At 43.4% G+C, this 21,710-nt stretch overlaps 1 long non-coding RNA gene across 1 annotated transcript in view; it reads right to left on the bottom strand.

Annotated features, from left to right (window-relative positions):
• LOC141092370 (uncharacterized) overlaps window positions 1-21,710 on the bottom strand; it is a 65,721-nt gene that overhangs the window by 15,411 nt on the left and 28,600 nt on the right. The window contains exon 3 of the long non-coding RNA XR_012232780.1: window positions 296-549. This is a non-coding gene — a long non-coding RNA (uncharacterized lncRNA). The remainder of the gene's footprint in view (window positions 1-295; window positions 550-21,710) is intronic.

Here is a 21,710-nt window from a genome sequence, read left to right as displayed (position 1 = left end):
CCTTTTTATCACGGGTTGCGTCTACAGAACATGTTTTCCAGAATTTTGCACAACTTTTAGGGGTTCCTTAGACACAACCTTGTTGTAACTCTTATCTTATTATTTTATATTATGTTTTTGCTTTTTTTTACTTAAAGGGTAGAAATAACCAAATCCATGACATATTCATAAATTTTTATTTAATTTTTGCAAAGGTATTTTGGAAAGTTTTAAAGGTGCTGGCAAATTTGTCATAGAGTTTACAGAGAGCAGCGAGCTGAACGTGTGTTACATTATCAGAAAATGATATCCTCACCTCTGCAATCTCCTGCTGCTCCCAGCTGATGATTGATTACACCGCTGCTGCAATTACATGTCATCCCGAAGTGTAACTTATCTCTGGTCTTAGTGCAGATGTCCGTAAGGGAGAGGCATCACTTCTGCCCCAGTAATTGGATTTCATGGTCTTGTGATGGCGCACCACGTAATTGCGGAGGTGGGGGAAGGTTCAGTGCCAGTAGATCGATTATTGTTATTTTTTTAGACATTTAAGCCCCCATTCTTCATTCTCTGTGGAGTAAAAGTTTGGCTTTTAGGCATTTTTATTTTGGGGGGAAAAATTCATAACTTTTGCTTTGTTATTTTACACTCATTCAAACATCCAATTTTCAGGGATCGTTCACATACCTGATTTTTCCCGTACGAGCGATATCCATAGTTTTCACAGATAGCACTATTATCTATTACAGCCTATGGGGCTACGCACATATCCAATTTTTCCCTTGGACCAAGTGGTTCACGGAAAATATCGGAGACATGTTCAATTTCAGCCTTAGTTCACATCTACGTATAAATTGGACTAGTGCAATCCGGTAAAAAAGTATAGTAAATTCATATCCAGAACTGTCAAAATAGATAGAATAGAATAGATAAAAAGAGAGATAATAGAGATAGACAATAGGTAGATGATAAATAGATAATAGATAGATACATACAGTAGATAAAGATAGATGATAGATAAATAGACAATAGATAGATACATAGATAAAGATAGATAGATGATAATAGATAGATATGAGAGATAGATTGTAATAGATAGATAATATATATGAGAGATAGATAAAAAGAAAAATAATAGATTGATAGATATGAGATAGATAGATAGATAGATAGATAGATAGATAGATAAAAAGGAAACAGCACAGTACTTAGCTTCGGGTGCCCGGCCCCTGACAGAAAGTCCAGTTTTCAACCACAATATCCAATATTCACTCCAGATAAAGGCAGCACTCCATATTAGCTCTTTTCAAGTGGTGGTGAGTTTTATTCAGCCCACATATACATGAATAATAGATAGATAGATAGATAGATAGATAGATGTCCTATAGATATATAATGACACAAGCCCCCTACATACAGCTCTGGCAAAAATTAAGAGACCACTGCCAAATTTTCAGTTTGATTTTTCTCTTTATATTTTTGAGTAGAATGTAAATTGCTCTTTTATTCTATAAACTACTGACAACATGTCTCCGAAGTTCCAAGCACTAAATTTTGTATTTATTTTCAGAAAATGAGAAATGGTCAAAACAACAAAAAAATGCAGTGCTTGCAGACCTCAAATAATGCTAAGAAAACAAGTTCATAATCATTTAGAAACAACAATACTAATGTTTTAACTCAGGAAGAGTTCAGACATCAATATTTTGTGGAATAACCATGATCACAGCTTTCATGCGTCTTGGCTGCTTTCCACCAGTCTCTCACACTGCTTTTGAGTAACCTTATGCCACTCCTGGTGTAAAAATGTAAGCAGATCTTCTTTGGTTGATGGCTTGTGATTATTCATCTTCCTCTTGATTACATTTCAAAGGTTTTCAATGGGGTTCAGGTCTGGAGATTGGGCTGGCCATGACAGGGATTTGATGTGGTGGTCCTTCATCCACACATTGATTGACCTAGCTGTGTGGCATGGCGCATTGTCCTCAGAGTTGGGGAACATTGCCTGAGCAGAAGGAATCAACTGTTTTTCCAGGATAACCTTGTATGCGGCTTGATTCATATGTCCTTCGCAAAGATTAACCTGCCCAATTCCAGCCTTGCTGAAGCATCCCCAGATCATTACCGATCCTTCCCCAAATTTCACAATGGGTGCAAGACACTGTGGCTTGTACCCCTCTCCAGGTCTCCGTCTAACCATTAGACGACCAGGTGTTGGGCAAAGCTGAAAATTAGACTCATCAGAGATTACCTTACTCCAGTCCTCTATGGTACAATCCTTATGGTCTTTGGCAAACTTCAGCCTGGCTCTCCTTTGCTTCTCATTGATGAAAGGCTTTTTTCTAGCTTTACATGACTTGAGCCCAGCCTCGAGAAACCTGTTACACACTGTTCTTGCCATTCACTTCACCCCAGCTGCCATTCCTTTTGTAGGTCACTTGATGTGATCCTGCCGTTGCTGAGTGACATTCGAATAAGATGATGGTCATCCCGGTCAGTGGAGAGTCGTTTTCGCCCTCTGCCGGTCTGTAGCTTTGTTGTCCCCAATGTCTGCAGCTTTACCTTGTTGTAATGGACTGCTGTTTTAGAAATTTTAAGGATGGAGGCAACATGATGCTCACTATATCCCTCTGCTAGTAAAGCCAGAATTGAGCCCTTCTTTTCCTCACTCAAGACTTTTCTTTTCAACTAGTTTGCCATGGTTAAAAGTTATTTTTTCATTCCTATTACTTTTGGGATATTACTAGCACTTGTTTTGCCATCCAGCTTGTCCTATTGCAAGAGGATTGTGAACACCACAGCAGGGTTTTTTTCCTTTGTTAAATAAGATTTGGTTCAGGTGATCACCTAATCAGAAGCCCATTAAGTAGAATGAGGTGCTCTCTGGTTGGAATTCAATTGACACTGAAATGGAATGGCTGTCAGACATGTAGAGAAGCTGATTTTTATAAAACTGTGCAGTGGTCTCTTAATTTTTGCCAGAGCTGTATAATAAACTAGCACACTTTAGTACCTTTCATGTGGCACTAACGGATGCTTAGCTTTACTTAACCTATTAATTAAATAATTAATTTAAAAAAAAAGGATGTGGAGTTCCCCCTATTTTTGAAAACCAGTCAAGGGAAAGCATGCAGCTGTGGGTTGATATTATGAGGCTGGGAAGGCCTATAGTTTTTTGGCCCTTACCAAACTAAAAATACCAGCCCACAGCAGCCCAAGATTATGCATATCACATTAGACTGGCCAATTGTGGCACTTTGCCCACTTTTTCCTGATTGCCCTGGTGCGGTGGCAATCCGGGTAATAGTTTGTGAGGTTGATGTAAGCTGTGTAAAGTCCACTGGCATCAACCCCTGGGGTTAGTAAGGAAGAAGTGTCTATCAGACACCTGCATTAATAACCCACTAAGTTAAAAAAAAAAAAAAAAAAAGCACATATAAATATTTTAATTTAAATAACATCCCCCGACTGTAGCTATTTTTCACCAATTTATTAAAAAAATAATAATAAAGAAAAACCCATGAAGATCCAAAGTAGACATGGGAATCCGAAGTAGTCCATAAATGGGAACCTGAGAGACATAAAAAGAGAGAATTAAACAAATAAAGACAAGAGACAGTCCATCATTCACCATTTTATTTTATTATTAATAAATAACCCCAACAGGTCCGACGTAATCCATGGCGCTCCCACGACATCCACCGATTCTGTACTGCAACCTATGGAGCGTTGTTATCAATTTGCCAACAGTGTAAAGCAGAAAGACATACCCTTTTTTTTGGGGGGGGGGGGTTTAAAAGAATTTTCACTTTTTAGAGAAAAATTACTAAAAAAAATATACACAAGAAAAGCAAAGGGTGAATCAGGACGGTGAATGCCAAGTGAATGAGGCTAGACTGCAATACTACGAATAACCAAAAGACAAGCGTGGCACTGTTTTTGGAAAACAAAGCAGACTAAAACCACACATCCCTGTTAAATATGATGTCCTGACAGAAGATGAAAAGGTTTTTACTGCTCGGGGACACCTTACTTCTGACATTTGCTTGGCGGTCTGCACTCCCTATGTTGCCCTCATCGGCACAACTTAGGGTCCAATTTATCATCTGCATTTTTTTTAAGTAACTTTTCTTTTTTGACGTGTGGTTTTTGCTGCTATTTTTTGTGTTAAATTCATCCTCATAGTGTACGCGATTCATGAATTTTGTGCAAAGCCCAAAATTGTCTTTAACTGGTTTTGCGACTTTTTAGCGGAAAATGTCTCAAATTTTGCAAAATGATGCAAATAATTCAACAAAATAACTGATGTACATCAAATCACTCCAGGAGCGGTAGTAGAGTTGTGTGGTGCCCCTGAGGGTTCAGTCACCACAGAGGTACTGCACCTCACCCAGAGGTGTGGTATCCCACTTCCCAGGTAAGGTGGAGGCACCTGACAGCACCCTAACACTTGCAACCAACACACCCCCTAGACTAGCTGGGCACCCTGGATAACCCCTGCTTGGGTCATAAAGGGTGTTGGGAGGTGGGTGAAACTTGAGGGTTAGAGCGGGAGAATAGGAGGGAAGTTAAGTCAGTCTTCCCATAGGGGAAGAAGTGGAAGGACGTACGTAGACAGTCTTCCCGTAGGGGAAGAGGGAAGCAGACGTGTGTAGCAGCTCCTGGTCTGGAGGAGCTGCTGGAAAGGACAAAGACTGAAGGAAGCTCCCTGAAGAGGGAAGGGATCCTAGAGGCACGGAGCAGTGGCCGCACTGCCCGTGGGGCTCGTTCCACGCTGACGGACGTCAGGTGGAGGGATCAGGTCGTATAAGGGTATCGGCCCCTAGCCTAGTGGAGTGGACAATAGACTCAGCTAGAAAGCAAACAGTTGTGGCACCTTTAGGTACCTCAGCCACTAGCCACAGTTATCTTTGCCGGAAAGGCAGCCAAAAGGGAGCAAGGAAAAGCAGAGAGTACGTTATCCGACATGGTCAGCGGCTGCTGGCCTAGGACACTGATTGTGAGGTGTTGTGTAGGAAGAGGCGAGAAAGCAACACAGTGAGACTGCCAGGAAAGGCATATACCGAAGGGAGTGTTGGAAGGGTGTTCTCCATCTGCCTGGGAGTTGACTGGGTCCCTCACCTGAAGGACACAGCAACAAGCGGGTATCTGTGTACACCAGAACTGTGAGTAAAGCTTTGGAACTGCATCCAGCTGTGTCTTCTGAATTCTTTCCTCAAAACTCACTCAGCACTGCTACATCTACCACCATCAAACATCACATCTTTAATTACAACTACTGCCCTGGGACAACAGCTCTACCTGTGGAGAGCTATTCTAACTCTGCTGCATCGCACCACCAGTCCCAGAGGATCTGTCCAGCAGCGCTGGTCACCTCTGACCAGAAATCACAGGTGACGTCACGAATACTTTACAAACTCTTTATTTCCCCCCTGTAAATATTTCCCCTTTTATTGGACGCCCAGGGCCACGGACTGGGTCACCGCCGCTGTGACACTGCCCCTTTAAGAAGCGGCCCGGTACCAAGTATAACCCACATCCCTAGGGGGTGCTCCAGTTGCTCCAAATTTAGCAACTTTAAAAAAAAAAAAAGAAATCGCATCTCATAAATCTTGTCTAAGGTTACTTTCAGATTTGCGTTTGGAGGCGCAGCGCAGGGCCACCGCTAAGCTCCGCCCCTGGCCGCGCCTGCTCCGATCATCTCCTCCTCTGATCGCATGACACTGCATGCGATCAGCGTACCCTATAGTTAGCATTGGGTACACTGGTCGTGCGCTGGTACACTTTTGCCGGCGCTTGTGCCCTTTTGGCGCTACGCTGAGCGCAAAAAAACAGGCCGTGTTGCATTTTTGTGCGCTGGGCGCAGCTCCGGCAAAAGTGTACCAGCGCACGACCAGCATACCCAACGCTAACTATACAGTAGGGCACGCTGATCACATGCAGTGTCATGCGATCAGAGGAGGAGCTGACCGTAGGAGGCACCGGGTATCGCTGATCGTGCAGGAGTGTCCTGGGCCATTTTTTGATCGTTGGTCTCCCGCTGGCCAGCATGCATCGCTGCGTGTGGCAGCGGGAGACCAACGATCAGTGACGCTGGGAGCTGGTATCTAGGGTAAACAGCAGGTAACTAAGTGCGGTGTGGCTTTTAGTTACCCGCTGTTTACCCTGGATACCAGCTTGCTCGTTGGTCCTGATCGCTGGTGGGTCTGTCTATGTGACAGCTCACCAGTGATCAGCCAAACTATGTCCCAGCGATCCCATCCATGTCGGATCGTTGGTGGGATCGCTGGGACATAGTTGTGTGTAACGAGGCCTTTACTAAACCACAAGAGCTTGAAAAAAGTCGCAAATAGTTTGATGCGTTTGTTGCAAATAAAAAAATTCAGTTATTTGAGAGGTTTTAAAATGGAGGAAATGCAACGCTGAATCAGGCTCTGTGCACACATCGATTATTTGCAGCAGGTTTTTCTTCACCAAAAACCAGAATATTGTCAGGAAAACGCTAATTATTTTTATGTGCACTTTCAATGTATCTTTCCTTGTTTTTTTGTATCTCTATTTACTTTCATGGGTGAAAAATGCTGCAAAAAATTAAAAATTGCCTTAATGATTCAAATCTGCAAGAAAAAAAATAAGAAGCAAGTGCACGAGCTTTCAGAAATCTCATTCAGTTTGCTGGTTATGTTAAATACTGTGTTTCTTCCTCGAAAAAAAACATGCATGGGGAAAAAAGATAGCAAAAACGCAGCGTGTGAACAAGCTCTTAGTCTCCAGGTACACTTTATATTTTTGGACTTGAGAGTTAAGGTAAAATAGTGTAAAAATTGGTAAAACAAGCAGTCGTGATCGTGACATATGGACGTTCTTTCACTTTTTTTTTTTTTCTTTCGCGATGTTTTGTATTTTGTGATCCGTGAAGACTATTTGTTTTGTCACAATCGGTTGTCAGGTTTTCTGTTACGTTATCACATCTGTGAGAAGCAAATGACTTTTGTTTTCCTTACAGACCCCTGAACCCCATTGGGGGGTCTTTTGTCCTGCAGCTGGCATTGTGCAGAGAGAAAATGGCTTATTTGGAACAAGAAGGTTTATTGGTCTTCAAAAATATTCAGGATTGAGAATCCTCAGTGGTTGATACCTTTTAATGGCTAACTGAAAAGATGGTAACACATTGCAAGCTTTCCAGACTACTCAGGTCTCTTCATCAGGCAAAGACTAATACAACATCTGAAGAGTCACATATACACAAAACAGCACAGAAATTGGTCAAGTGACTCCAAAATGGTCTACGGCACCATCTGTACTGGCTCGGATTCTGCAGCTGATCTCTAGGGGTAAAAAAAAAAAAAAAGATGTAAAAAAAAAAAAAAAGATGGGGGGGATAAAAAAAAAACAGTGATGTGTCCCACTCAGCAGCGGGAGTGAGGAAGGAGAGGTTCATGGCTCCCTATTCACTGTGACACCCATCAGGGGGAGGATGGGTGGAAGGGAGCGAGGAAGTGGAAGGGGGGTGGAGGAAGAGAGAGGTCAGAGGAGGAGATGCTGATGGGAGGAAACTGACAGAGTGGAGCAGCAGCAGCCTGCAGCTGTTTGAGAGAAAGAGGGGATTGGGGGGAGTGGAGAGAGAGAAAGCAGAGGCACAGATCAGAGAGAAAAGCAGATGAAGGAGGTAGGTGACAGTGAGCGCACACAGTCATGTCTGACATATATGTCTGTGTGCATGCATGTAATGAGTGCTGGACATATGTGTGCATGGTAGACGACCATCACATCTGCCCACAATCTGACATGATGCTAGTCCGCGCAGGCCATGGTGGATGTAGAGTGAGCGGTGACAGGAGTTGTTGTTTTTTTTTTTGTTTGATCTTTTTTTTGCACATTGTTACATCTGTGTCATTTCCCATATGTAACCTTTCCCGGCATTGACTGTATCTTCCATACGTGATGAATCTTTTCCACAATCCACGTGTTACATTGCATCCGAAGAACAGTTCGTCAGTCTCGTAATCTCCGGACGTAGATTGATTAAGTGTTGCGGTTGTGATGTAGTTTTGTTTTTTTTTTTCCCACCGTATATAAAAAGTCTTTTTTTTAGTTTTTTTTTTTTGGTCTCTCTAATTTCCGTTCTGATGACAGAGAAAAAAGGGCATGTGGAGCAGAAACAGACAGAGGAAGTGACAGATATAGACAGGGGGGTGGAAGGATGTGGGGAGAGAGAGAGCGAGAAAAAGAGAGAAAGAGGAGGGACGGACAAGAGGGACGTGTGCGATACATGAATGGGAGCTGTCATTTATAGGGGATGTTATTGCACTATAATCCGTTACGTTGCATCATGTCCATTCAATGACCCGTTTGGGGTTTGCAATGCATTGTGGTCTTTGTAGTCCTGAAACCTAATCTGGTCCCTGGAGTCCATAAATAAATCATCTTCCATGGCAGTTTGTGTATTTTCATGGTAGTGATTTCTTGGAATGACTTCACGTTAGTATTCCATTTTCTGCCCTTACCCAGAAAGGTATCCGTGCAATGCAGCGTGGTGTACATTGCATAGTGGCGGTGGTGTAAACATGTCTTACGCGAGCTGGCGCTCGGGCGTTTATTGGTTTTCTGTGTTATTTATATGTGGCTATTTCAATATACAGTACAGGCCAGTTTCCAGGGCCGGATAGTATAGCCGGTATGTCATGCTAGGAGGCGGTTTCAGGCTACAGAGGGGCCTCTGTTCACTGCTCAATACCAATCATTGTTAACACTTATCTCCCCCCAGTGTATTCCTCTGCTCTCTCTCTCCTCCATTTCTCTTTCTTCTGTCCTGTAGTATAATCATTTATTCATAAGGTGTACATATGTTCTTGCTCACAATGAACTGGAGACAATGGAAAAGCTCAGCGTGGCCACTTGCCCGACTGGGGACGTGTGGAAACAGAACTGTGAAGGAGACCATGTTCCTTACATTATTCATTTTGTCTCAGCTCCATATATTACACCTTCAATCCGCGCTCATACTGCGATGCTTTCTCGTTTTTAGCCTTGCAAAAAAAAAAAAAATAATAATAATGCATTATGCTGCATGAGATGACATGGTGGATGGGTCTGTCCAAAAGATCGATGTGTCCACTGATGTTATCAGAAAGAAAGAAACTCGGAATAAATGAAAAGGTTTGCATCAGAAAGAATAAAAATGGGAGCTTTGATTCTGGGTTGCACCAACATCCCGAATTCTACAGTCTAGTCAGGGCCGGCACCATAGTGACCCTTGGGTGATGGAGTCCGAGTGGGCATCTCTTTACTTTGGATTTTTCCTCCTCACCTTCAAAGACCTATAACTTTTTTATTTTTTAGCATTGTATCAGGGCTTCTTGTTTTCAAAATTCAATTTTTATTGAAAGGTTAAATAATTTTCAATCACAAAAACTACAACAAAAAGAAAAGAAGAACTAGGACAATATCAGCATCAATACCATAGAATATAAGTACAACGTCCAATAAAACATCAAGTTATAGGAAGAAAAAGGAGGGAAAGAGGGGCTTGTTGTTTTGAGTACGAATTTTATTCACTGCGATTTTGGGGTGTTTACGACTTTTGGATCTCTTTTTATTCCATTTTATTCATGTGAGGCAAAGTGACCAAAAAACAGCAATTCTGCCTCTTTGATTACCGTAATTTTTTTGGTCTCGGTGTTCATTGCATGGGATAAATATTAAGATAAGTGTTAACAATGATTGGTATTGAGCAGTGAACAGAGGCCCCTCTGTAGCCTGAAACCGCCTCCTAGCATGACATACCGGCTATACTATCCAGCCCTGGAAACTGGCCTGTACTGTATATTGAATTTTTATGTTTTTTTTTTAAACACTCTTCATTGTATTTTACATTATCTATTGGTCCCCTAGGGGACTTGGACCTGCGATCGCTCGTACAGAACACTGCAATACTGACGGACAGCAGCATTCACAATGACATGTCTTCTTCATACAGGAAAGTTACGCTACAACATAGTGCAATTTGTTACATGTGACCTCCATTTTGCTCCTGCAAGGATAAAAATAAGACAAGTGACATGAACATGGTCTGGAGGTGTAACATATGACCCTTAGATAATGTGTAATGGAAGGGAACAAGGTATCCTTCACAGTTCTGTCTCCGCACGTCCCCAGTCGGGCAGGTGGTCAACCTGAGCTACTCCATTGTGTCCAGTTCATATTGCAATTTTATTGTAAAACTAGCTGAAGAGCCCGGCGCTGCCCGGGCATAGTAACTAACTGTGGTTAGTTATAACAAAATATAATTAGCCTCCGTCCCATAGTTCCGTGCCCATATACCCATCATACATATCCGCCATCCCATAGTCGAGTGCCCATATACCCATCACACATCCTTCATCTCATAGTCCCGTGCCCATATACCCATCATACATATCCTCCATCCCATAGTCCCATGCCCATATACCCATCATACATATCCTCCATCCCATAGTCCCATGCCCATATACCCATCATACATATCCTCCATCCCACAGTCCCGTGCCCATATACCCATCATACATATCCGCCATCCCATAGTCCCGTGCCCATATATCCACCATACATATCCTCCATCCCATAGTCGTGTGCCCATATACCCATCACACATCCTCCATCCCATAGTCCCATGCCCAAATACCCATCATACATATTCGTTATCCCATAGTTGAGTGCCCATATACCCATCACACATCCTTCATCTCATAGTCCCATGCCCATATACCCATCATACATATCCGCCATCCCATAGTCCTGTGCCCATATACCCGTCATACATATCCACGATCCCATAGTCCCATGCCCATATACCCATCATACATATCCGCTATCCCATAGTCCTGTGCCCATATACCCGTCATACATATCCACCATCCCATAGGCCCATGCCCATATACCCATCATACATATCCTCAATCCCATAGTCCCATGCCCATATACCCATCATACATATTCTTCATCTCATAGTCGAGTGCCCATATACCCATCATACATATTCGCCATCCCATAGTCGAGTGCCCATATACCCCTCACACATCCTTCATCTCATAGTCCCGTCCTGTGCCCATATACCCGTCATACATATCCTCCATCCCATAGTCCAGTGCCCATATTACCCATCACACATCCTCCATCCCATAGTCCCGTGCCCATATACATATCCGCCATCCCATAGTCCCGTGCCCATATAAATGTCATACATATCCTCCATCCCATAGTCCAGTGCCCATATACCCATCACACATCCTCCATCCCATAGTCAACCATTGACATCATAATGAGTGGCGGAGCGTGCAACCTATGATGAATCAGCGTCGCCATGGCAACCATTATGACATCATAATGAGGGGCGGGGCTTGATACACACACACTGTTTCCCCATTATGTAGATAGGGGCATTATGACATCATAATGAGGGGCGGGGCTTGACACGCACACACTTTTCCCCCATTATATACAGTAGATAGGGGCAAAATTGTTTGGTGAATTGGAACGTGCGGGGTTAAAATTTCACCTCACAACATAGCTTAGGACGCTATCGGGGTCCAGACGTGTGACTGTGCCAATTTTACGGCTGTAGCTGCGACGGTGTGGATGCCTATCCCGGACATACACACATACACACACACACATACATAAACACATACATACACACTTTGAGCTTTATATATTAGATTACCAGTCTCCTATGAAGCCCAGTCACAGTCTGGGCTTCACATGCATGCAAACATGGCAAAATTGGTGGCCTTTATCAGGTCCCTGGCTTCCATGACTGTGCCATCGACAATCCTGCAATCGATTTGTGGAGGGCTGAATGGAAAAGGACATCTCTCCTCTATTATCATCCACTTAAATGCTGCGGAACGCAACTAATCGCACCAGTAAGACTTCGGTACTGGTAGTAAAACACAGCTGGCACTCGCACTATAGCGTGTGCCTATTTTGTATATGCAGTGCACATCAATACCATAAATGTATAGCAGATGTCACCAATGGAAATCTCGGGCCCCCCAGGAGCAATGAGGTCCTTCACTTGCTTGGGTTTGCCAGGTGATGATGCCAGCACTGAGCATGGTACTTCTTTACCCCCTGCCTACACCATGTACCAGTAAAATTCAGATGCTGGCAGTATAACACAGCTGGCACATGCTTGAAACCAGGGCCGCTCAATACATGCAGTGCACAAATCCGCCATAAATGTACGGCACATGTCACCAATGGAAATCTGCCAACGCCAACCCTCAAGGAACATTGAGCTCCGACACTTGCTTGGATTTGCCAGATGCTGATGCCAGCCCTGAGACTTTTGCTTCTTCAATCCTAGTCTACACCACGTACCAGTAAAACTCAGGGGCTCACGGTATAACACAGCTGGCACCTGCCCGAATCCGGCAGATGTCACTGAAATCTGGGGCCCCCAGGAACATTGAGACCTGACTCTTCCTTGGGTTTGTGGGGTTCTGATGTCCGCCTTGATCCCGGTGCTTCTTTAATCCTCGCCTACTCCATGCAAAATGAAGGATGTCACTCCTATCATCTTTTTGTTGTAAAAGTTGTGCTTAGGGTACTAATGGGGCCAAGCTGGGCTGGCCCGTTTCCTTCTCAGCCCAATATCATGGTGGCATTTGTGGGTGCAGAGTAAACAGGAAGACGTCTGAATATTTGTAGATTATAGAAAAATATAGGTGAAATGTTTTGTGTGATAGCAGGATGTCACAGCACAGATGTGACAAAAAGGCCAATTTGGGCAAGAATGACACATGACCATTGGGGGAGTGTTTCACACTTAGGGCGCTCATTACCATTCCTTATTTCAGGCATAGAAGTATTAGTAGATGATGCTCCCATGACTGGAATGCTGAGCTACAGCAGTATATACTTTCCTTATAGAGATTTCATATATATACGGTAGTACTAGTACTACAAAGCTTTGTATGGCGTCTATCTTGTTTAACTATTTGTTGTTTGTGTGGTTATAAACTTTGTTTGCTTGTGATATAAAGCCACATATCTCATCACGGAAATTGCATGTGCTGAGTTACGTTCAAAAATTTGACATCTCGCTAGTGGTGTGCCGAAATTTGTTTTTTTGCAAATATGTTGAGAACGGTAGACCTAATAGTGCTGAGACATCCTCTCTCCCCTCTGTATCAGTCTGTCATTGTTAGTTTGTTTACTGTAAGTGATATCTGTAATTTGTATGTAACCCCTTCTCATGTACAGCACCATGGAATCAATGGTGCTATATAAATAAATAATAGTAATAATAAAACCTGGTGTAAAAACTTCCAAAACGCCTGGTTTACCTACAGTGCCTACAAGTAGTATTCAACCCCCTGCAGATTTATCAGGTTTACACATTCGGAATTAACTTGGCATTGTGACATTTGGACTGTAGATCAGCCTGGAAGTGTGAAATGCACTGCAGCAAAAAAGAATGTTATTTCTTTGTTTAATTTTTTTTTTAAATTGTGAAAAGTTTATTCAGAGGGTCATTTATTATTCAACCCCTCAAACCACCAGAATTCTGTTTGGTTCCCCTAAAGTATTAAGAAGTATTTCAGGCACAAAGAACAATGAGCTTCACATGTTTGGATTAATTATCTCTTTTTCCAGCCTTTTCTGACTATTTAAGACCCTCCCCAAACTTGTGAACAGCACTCATACATGGTCAACATGGGAAAGACAAAGGAGCATTCCAATTTCCAAGGCCATCAGAGACAAGATCGTGGAGGGTCACAAGGCTGGCAAGGGGTACAAAACCCTTTCCAAGGAGTTGGGCCTACCTGTCTCCACTGTTGGGAGCATCATCCGGAAGTGGAAGGCTTATGGAACTACTGTTAGCCTTCCACGGCCTGGACAGCCTTTGAAAGTTTCCTCCCGTGCCGAGGCCAGGCTTGTCCGAAGAGTCAAGGCTAACCCAAGGACAACAAGGAAGGAGCTCCGGGAAGATCTCATGGCAGTGGGGACATTGGTTTCAGTCAATACCATAAGTAACGTACTCCACCGTAATGGTCTCCGTTCCAGACGAGCCAGTAAGGTACCTTTACTTTCAAAGCGTCATGTCAAGGCTCGTCTACAGTTTGCTCATGATCACTTGGAGGACTCTGAGACAGACTGGTTCAAGGTTCTCTGGTCTGATGAGACCAAGATTGAGATCTTTGGTGCCAACCACACACGTGACGTTTGGAGACTGGATGGCACTGCATACGACCCCAAGAATACCATCCCTACAGTCAAGCATGGTGGTGGCAGCATCATGCTGTGGGGCTGTTTCTCAGCCAAGGGGCCTGGCCATCTGGTCCGCATCCATGGGAAGATGGATAGCACGGCCTAGCTGGAGATTTTGGCCAAGAACCTCTGCTCCTCCATCAAGGATCTTAAGATGGGTCGTCATTTCATCTTTCAACAAGACAACGACCCAAAGCACACAGCCAAGAAAACCAAGGCCTGGTTCAAGAGGCAAAAAATCAAGGTGTTGGAGTGGCCTAGTCAGTCTCCTGACCTTAACCCAATTGAAAACTTGTGGAAGGAGCTCAAGATTAAAGTCCACATGAGACACCCAAAGAACCTAGATAACTTGGAGAAGATCTGCATGGAGGAGTGGGCCAAGATAACTCCAGAGACCTGTGCCGGCCTGATCAGGTCTTATAAAAGACGATTATTAGCTGTAATTGCAAACAAGGGTTATTCCACAAAATATTAAACCTAGGGGTTGAATAATAATTGACCCACACTTGTATGTTTAAAATTTATTAAAATTTAACTGAGCAACATAACTTTTTGGTTTGTAAGATTTATGCATCTGTTAATAAACCCTGCTCTTGTGTGAAGTTTGAAGGCTCTAACTTATTTGCATCTTATCAAACCTGCTAAATCTGCAGGGGGTTGAATACTACTTGTAGGCACTGTATGTGTCAAAGTTGGAGTAAATTACTATTTACTTTTGTGTTCCATCTTTTCGCAATGATTATTTGTCAAATTTGGGGTACATTGGTCCAGCCGCTTAGTCGTAAATTAATATTTGCTTTTGTATTTTATTTTTTGCAAATATTTAGAGAACGACAGGTCCTAGAGAGCTGAAATCCACTGTAAACTCTTCCGAAGCATTTGATTTGTCTATGTGCCGAACTTGGAGCAAATTAATATTTACTTTTGTGTTCCATCTTGTGCGAATATCTTGAGAGTATAGGTCTTATAGAGCTGACTATTATAAACGGCCTTGAGCTTGAGCCTTGGTGACTTGATGGATGAACACTCTGTAGGAAGATCGAACTTCTGCAAGCCTAGATAGGTCCACCAGGGTCTTCTCTGCCGTTATCTTGATAGTATCAAGCCATCGGATTGCTGCTCTTCTTTTTCACCTTGTCCCTTCTATTCTTCCAACCATGATGTCCTTCTTCAGTGATTGCTCTCTTCGTATGATGAGTAGACAAGTCGTAGCTCGGTGATCCTTGCTTCCAGTGACATGTCTGGTTCGATTTGTTCCAATATTTGTCCTTCTTGCCATTCATAGTATTGATAACATCCTTCCTCCAGCATCACATTTCAAAGGTTTTGATTCTTCTGTCAATCTACTTACGTATTATGCCAAGAAAACTTGATGGAGACTACAACTAATGGAATATAAAGCTGAAAACTTGTGTAAAACCTTCCGAAACGCCTGACTTGTCCATGTGCCCAATTTGCCTAATATAGGTCAAATTAATATTTGCTTTTGTATTTTTTGTTTGGCGAATATGTGGCGAACGGTAGGTCCTGGAGTGCTGAACACCAATGTGCCACTTTCAGAAGTGCCTGATCTATCTACCTGACTATTTTTGGTGCAAACTGGTGCAGTCATTTGGCCGTGCATAAAGGCTATCAGAAAATAATATACGCTTTCGATGACAATACTCACACGCTAAATGAGTCTCAATATACCGTAATTTAAGCTAACACTTGAGTATCTTCAGTCGCGAACACTAAATATCAAATTTAAAGCATTTTTTTTAACCTGCAAAATATATTTACATTAGCCATAAAGTGTTTAAGACATTTCACAGCTACTTAACTGTCTGCACCTTGGTGTGAACAAGCCCTCGCTATCTAAGCCTTCATTATAGTGAGCAAATACCCGCACTGAATGGCCTCTTTGCTATGGAGGAAGTAAGTACAAAAATCTAAACTAAGGTCCATTTAGAGCCTTGATCGACTATAAAAAGTCGTCCGGAGCTCGTTTCCGGGACTGTCCACAATGGCCAATGTACTGTTGGTGCCGCTGCAATTCCCAGTGTTGCTGTGTCACTTGACCACTGCAGCCAATCAGTTTTCATTCAGCCTTTACTATTTCACCAGAGTGGTCTTCTGCTCTGATGGAATATTGATGACCTGCAGCCAATCAGCTGGGTGTTTGCTGACTGGCTTCAGCGGTCATGACATAATGTCATGTGACCCACCTGGGACAGCAAGAACAGTGCCACTGTTGGAAGTGAGTACACATTATATTTATTTTCTATGGGCACTGAATTGATAAATCGTGGACAACCCCTTTTAAGGTCCTATTGCTTCCACCTTTCTTATAAACCTAAGTAGATATGGTGACAAAGTCCTTCATAAGAAAAGACCTCACCTGACAGTATTCCATACAATATTTTCCTTACTTAAAGGGGTTGTCCAAGTTAATTGAATATTCCCCGATGGGCAATTAATGGTCTATGAAGATCTACCAAAACTCCAAAAGTGAAGAAGTCCCATTTTTTAGTCAGCTGACTGCACAGTCCTGTTTTTGGATGCAGCTGTCAGGTGACCTCATCGGCTGCGCATCTGATGTCATCCCGTTCCAGTCACCTGACCTAAGCAGCCAATCACATGCCTTAGTGGTCAGGTGATGATCACACAGACCGTCCGTCATGTTGTAAATATATTCGACATACATTAAAATCATCTAATCATTAAAAAAATGGTGCAAAGACTGAACAAAAGAAAGTGATATAACCGATTGATAACTAATGTTCACATCCAGGCGGTGAATCATGGGCGCTGACATTCGGGAAGGCTCAGACTGCGGGCTGTGAACTCAAGCTTACACCAGATCTCTTATTACAAGGGCTCCTTCTGTCGCACACATTCTTGGCACAGTTTAAGACTGGGAAATATAAAGCTTCCCGGCGCCGAGCGAGGACTATTTCACTTGAAATAAAACAAATATAATTCTTTTATCTGGCATTTTTTCTCTTTACGAAGCAGGAAAAGGCATCATATTCACCTCTAGTGAAGCTCCACTTACATACTAGATCAGTAATCATTACTGAACGGTCAGTTTAGGCAAAAAAAAATCCACTCCCTATAACTGAATGATGCGGCATGAATATATTTAACCCCTTTACCCCCCCCAAGGGTGGTTTGCACATTAATGACCAGGCCAATTTTATCAATTCTGACCAGTGTCCCTTTATGAGGTAATAACTCTGGAACGCTACAACGGATGTTGGCGATTGAGATTTTTTTTTTGTGACATATTGGGTTTCACGTTAGTGGTAACATTTCTTCAATATAACTTGCGTTTATTTGTGTAAAAAACGGAAATTTTGCCAAAATTTGGAAAATTTTGCAATTTTCAAACTTTGAATTTTTATGCCCTTAAAACAGTGAAATATGTCACACAAAATAGTTCATAAATAACATTTCCCACATATCTACATTACATCAGCACAATTTTGGAAACAAAAATTTTTTTTTGTTAAGAAGTTACAAGGGTTAAAGGTTGACCACCAGCGATTTGTCATTTTTACAGAAAATACCCAAAAGTGACACCGTTCTAAAAACTGCACCCCTCAAGCTGATCAAAACCATATTCAAGAAGTTTATTAACCTTTCAGGTGTTTCACAGGAGCAGAAGCAACATGGAAGAAAAAAATGAACATTTAACTTTTTAGTCACAAAAATGATCTTTTAACAACAAATTTTTTTTATTTTCACAAGGGTAAAAGGAAAAAAAATGAACAGATAAAGTTGTTGTGCAATTTCTTTTGAGTACGCCGATACCCCATATATGGAGGAAAACCACTGTTTGGGCGCATGGCAGGGCTCGGAAGGGAAGGAGCACCATTTAACTTTTTCAAACCAAAATTGTAATTGAGATTGGACGCTATGTCGCGTTTGGCGAGACCCTGATGTGCCTAAACAGTGGAAATCCCCCACAAGTGACCCTATTTTGGAAACTAGACCCCCTAAGGAACTTATCTAGATGTGTGGTGAGAACTTCGAACTCCCAAGTGTTTCACTAAAGTTTATAATGCCTGGGCGTGAAAATAAAAAATCCTATTTTTTGCCCACAAAAATGATCTTTTAGTCTCCTATTTTTTATTTTCCCAAGGGTAACAGGAGAAATTGGACCCCAAAAGTTGTTGTCCAATTTGTCCCGAGTATGCTGGTACCCCATATGTGGGAGAAAACTACTGCTTCGGCACACGTCGGGGTTCAGAAGGGAAGTAGTGACGTTTTGGAATGCAGTATGGTCTGCGGGCGTCATGTTCCATTTACAGAGCCCCTGATGTGCCTAAACAGTAAAAAAAAAAAACACAAGTGACATCATTTTGGAAACTAGACCCCCAAGGAACTTATGTAGATGTTCCCCCTTTTTGGAACTAATCTACTGTTTCCTATAAATCTAAGTAAATTAGTAGTGCATGGAGGTGTGGCACAATTTGAATCAATCTCATACACAGGCCAGGTTTTTCAGGGCAGGTGTCGCATTGATAAATGGTGTCCTTACGTGTTCCCCTTTTGTAACACACTTGGCACCTTTTTCGCAACTTACCTCTATTTCCAGTTTGCAGGATCTCCCCCGGGAAATGCTGACCTGGTACGATACGAGCACCTTCAGTTCCGGAAGTACTGGGGCCCGCTCCTTCCTGAGTGCCAAGTATCAGGGCCTTAACCACTAGCTCCTGAAACTGAAGGTATGACGTATCAGTGTGGTGTGCACATCGTGACAGCATGAAAGCGTTGAGCATTGCCATTTGTACGATGTACACGGCCAGCTTTTTGTACCACACCCTGGCCTTTCTCAAAGCACTGTACGGATGGAGGAGTTGATCGGAGAGATCAACGCCCCCATGTTTTTGTTGTACCCCAGTAAACAGTCCGATTTGCAGACCTGTGTAGAGGTACTGTGGTCAATAGAAGGACATCCCTTAGGTGGTCGCTACATTGGGCTCTACTCTCACCCCTTCTGAGCATCTGCCCAAGTAGTGTTATCGGGAGGCCTCTCTGATTTTTGCGGACAGTACCACAGGCTGCTGTACCTCGCGCAGAGAGGTATTTGTAGAGTGGGATGCTGGTATAAAAGTTATCAGTGTAGAGGTTGATAACATTTATCCAGCAGTGCACCAAATACCACACAGTTTTCCTACTCACTCCCAGGACAGGAGGACATTCCATGGGTTCAATCCTGGTGTCCTTTCCTTCGTTAACTCTAGACCTGTGGATGTACCCAGCGGTTCTCTCACACAGTTTGTAGAGTTTAATTCCATACCTGGCCCTCTTGCTAGGTAGGTACTGACGGAATTCGAGCCTTCCCTTAAAATGAACTAAGGACTCAACCACACATATGTCTCTTTGGGGCATGTAGACTTCAACAAACTTTTTGTTGAAGTGTTCGATGACCGGCCGAACTTTGAACAGACGGTTAAAGTTTGGGTCATCTCAAAGGGGACACTGTGCATTATCGGTATAATGCAGGAATTTGAGAATGGCCTCAAAACTCGTCCGGGCCATGACCATTCGGAACACTGGAGTGCTGTATAAAATATCAACACACTAATATTGCTGAAGTTCTGACTTCTTCAGAAAGGATTCCCATGTGAAGGACCAGACCCCAAAACAGCATAATTTCATCTGTGTCTACAAGAGACCAGTTAGAATATGATGAATCGGGGTTTTGTTCCAGAAAATGACGAGCATATAAATTAGTTTGCTCCAGCATGAGGTTAACAAAATCCTCAGAGAGAAAGACTTTGAAAAAGTCTATTTCTTTGAGGCTGGTGGTGTCAAACTTGATTCCTAATTCTACCACAAAATCAGGAATCAGTGTCATGTAATTTTCAAGGGGCCAGGTCCATACGGGGTCCGCAGTGGGGTGCACTGGTTCAGCTTCATCTTCAGGAATGGTGGGCGCTGCCTCATCTTCTGTCCTGGGACGTCTGCGTGGCGGTTCTGCAGGACCCAAAGAGGAAGATGAGGCGGAGGAAGAGGATGAAGAATCCGAAAAGTAAAGAAATGTGGGATCCTCTCCCTAGCTATAAGTGTCGGAGGCAAGAAAAGCATATGCCTCCTCCAATGAACAGCGCTGTTGGGATGAACGTGACGAGTGGGACTTTTTTTTGGGGAATATGGTGCTTTGTGTGTACTTTATTTATAACTGTGTATGTGTGGGGGATAGTGATTGGTGTAAACTTTTATCTGAAAAGAAAAAGCTAAAGGAAAAAAAAACAAATAGGGAGAAAAAAATGTCTGTGAAAAAAAGTGTACAACAGCGGGCATGTGCTCTGATAAGTGAACTGCGTCACTTATCAAAGTTCGGCGGCTGCTGGATGTGTGCACGGAGGTGGCGCAAAGGGGGTGAGAGAAAAGCGAGCACAAGTGTTAATCGATGAACTGCGTCACCAATGCTCGGTGGCTGCTAAATGTGCGCACGGAGGTGGCGCAAAGAGGGGGTGAGAGAAAAGCGAGCACAAGTGTTGATCGGTGAACTGCGTCACAAATCAACGCTCGGCGGCTGCTAAACGTGGTGGAGGCGGCGCAAAGGGGGGTGGAGAGGGGTAAAAAGAGGGGAAAAGGGAAGGGGGGTGGGGATTGGGGTGGATGAAGAGAGATCGGGCAGGGATCAGGGATCAACACTTACAGTTGTTTTCTCTCTTCTTTCTTCTTTTTTCAGCACGCCCAGCACAGGAGGAGATCTGGCAGTGTGACAGCTCTGCAGACAGGTCACAGAGCGGTCATACCGCTGCTGTGACCTGTCAATAGTGAGATAGATGATCACATCAATCCCACCAATCAGAGCTTTCCCTGGTTACCCTAGCAGCAGCCTAGGATCGGAGCTCACAGCTCTGATCCTAGGCAGGTCACCGGCAGGTCACAGCGGGGTCACTGCATCGATCGCCCAATCAGCAACTGCAGGCCTTTCCGTAGGCGCCGGCCTAAGATTGGCCGATCCTAGGCCGGTTCTGGCATGGCACAGCGCGGTAACACCACTGCTGTGCCCTGCGATTGGCGTGATCGATGTGATCATCGATCGCGCCAATCTAAGCAGTTTTGGCCAATGCCTGGCGTTGCCAGGCACTGGCCTAGGATTGGGTACATCGGTACTCGATCCTATCCTATGGACCTCAACGTGTCAGCAATCTGATTGGCTGAAACAATGAGAGGTTGTGATTGGCTGCTCAGAATTGAACAGCCAATCACAGCGATTGGGAGGCCGGGTGGGCGGGGACACAGCCCAGGATGCTGACATCATCTTCCTACAGGTAAGATGGCATCAGAACTTTAATGCGATCACTGCGACTTAAGTCACATGGACGGAATAATACGTCCAATGGCAGAGAGGGGTTAATATGAATGTTTGTCTCTGTAGCAAACAGAAAGATTCCTAAAAACCTTGCACCGTGCCTAGTGATATGGGAGTGACCTATCAATCACCTCCAGCCACGCTGGGAGTAGCCTGCCGG

This window comes from Dendrobates tinctorius, unplaced genomic scaffold (assembly GCF_039654945.1).
Source record: "Dendrobates tinctorius isolate UK_male_01 unplaced genomic scaffold, ASM3965494v1 ptg000059l, whole genome shotgun sequence".
Lineage (NCBI taxonomy): Eukaryota > Metazoa > Chordata > Amphibia > Anura > Dendrobatidae > Dendrobates > Dendrobates tinctorius.
This window is presented reverse-complemented; position numbering and strand designations above follow the sequence as displayed.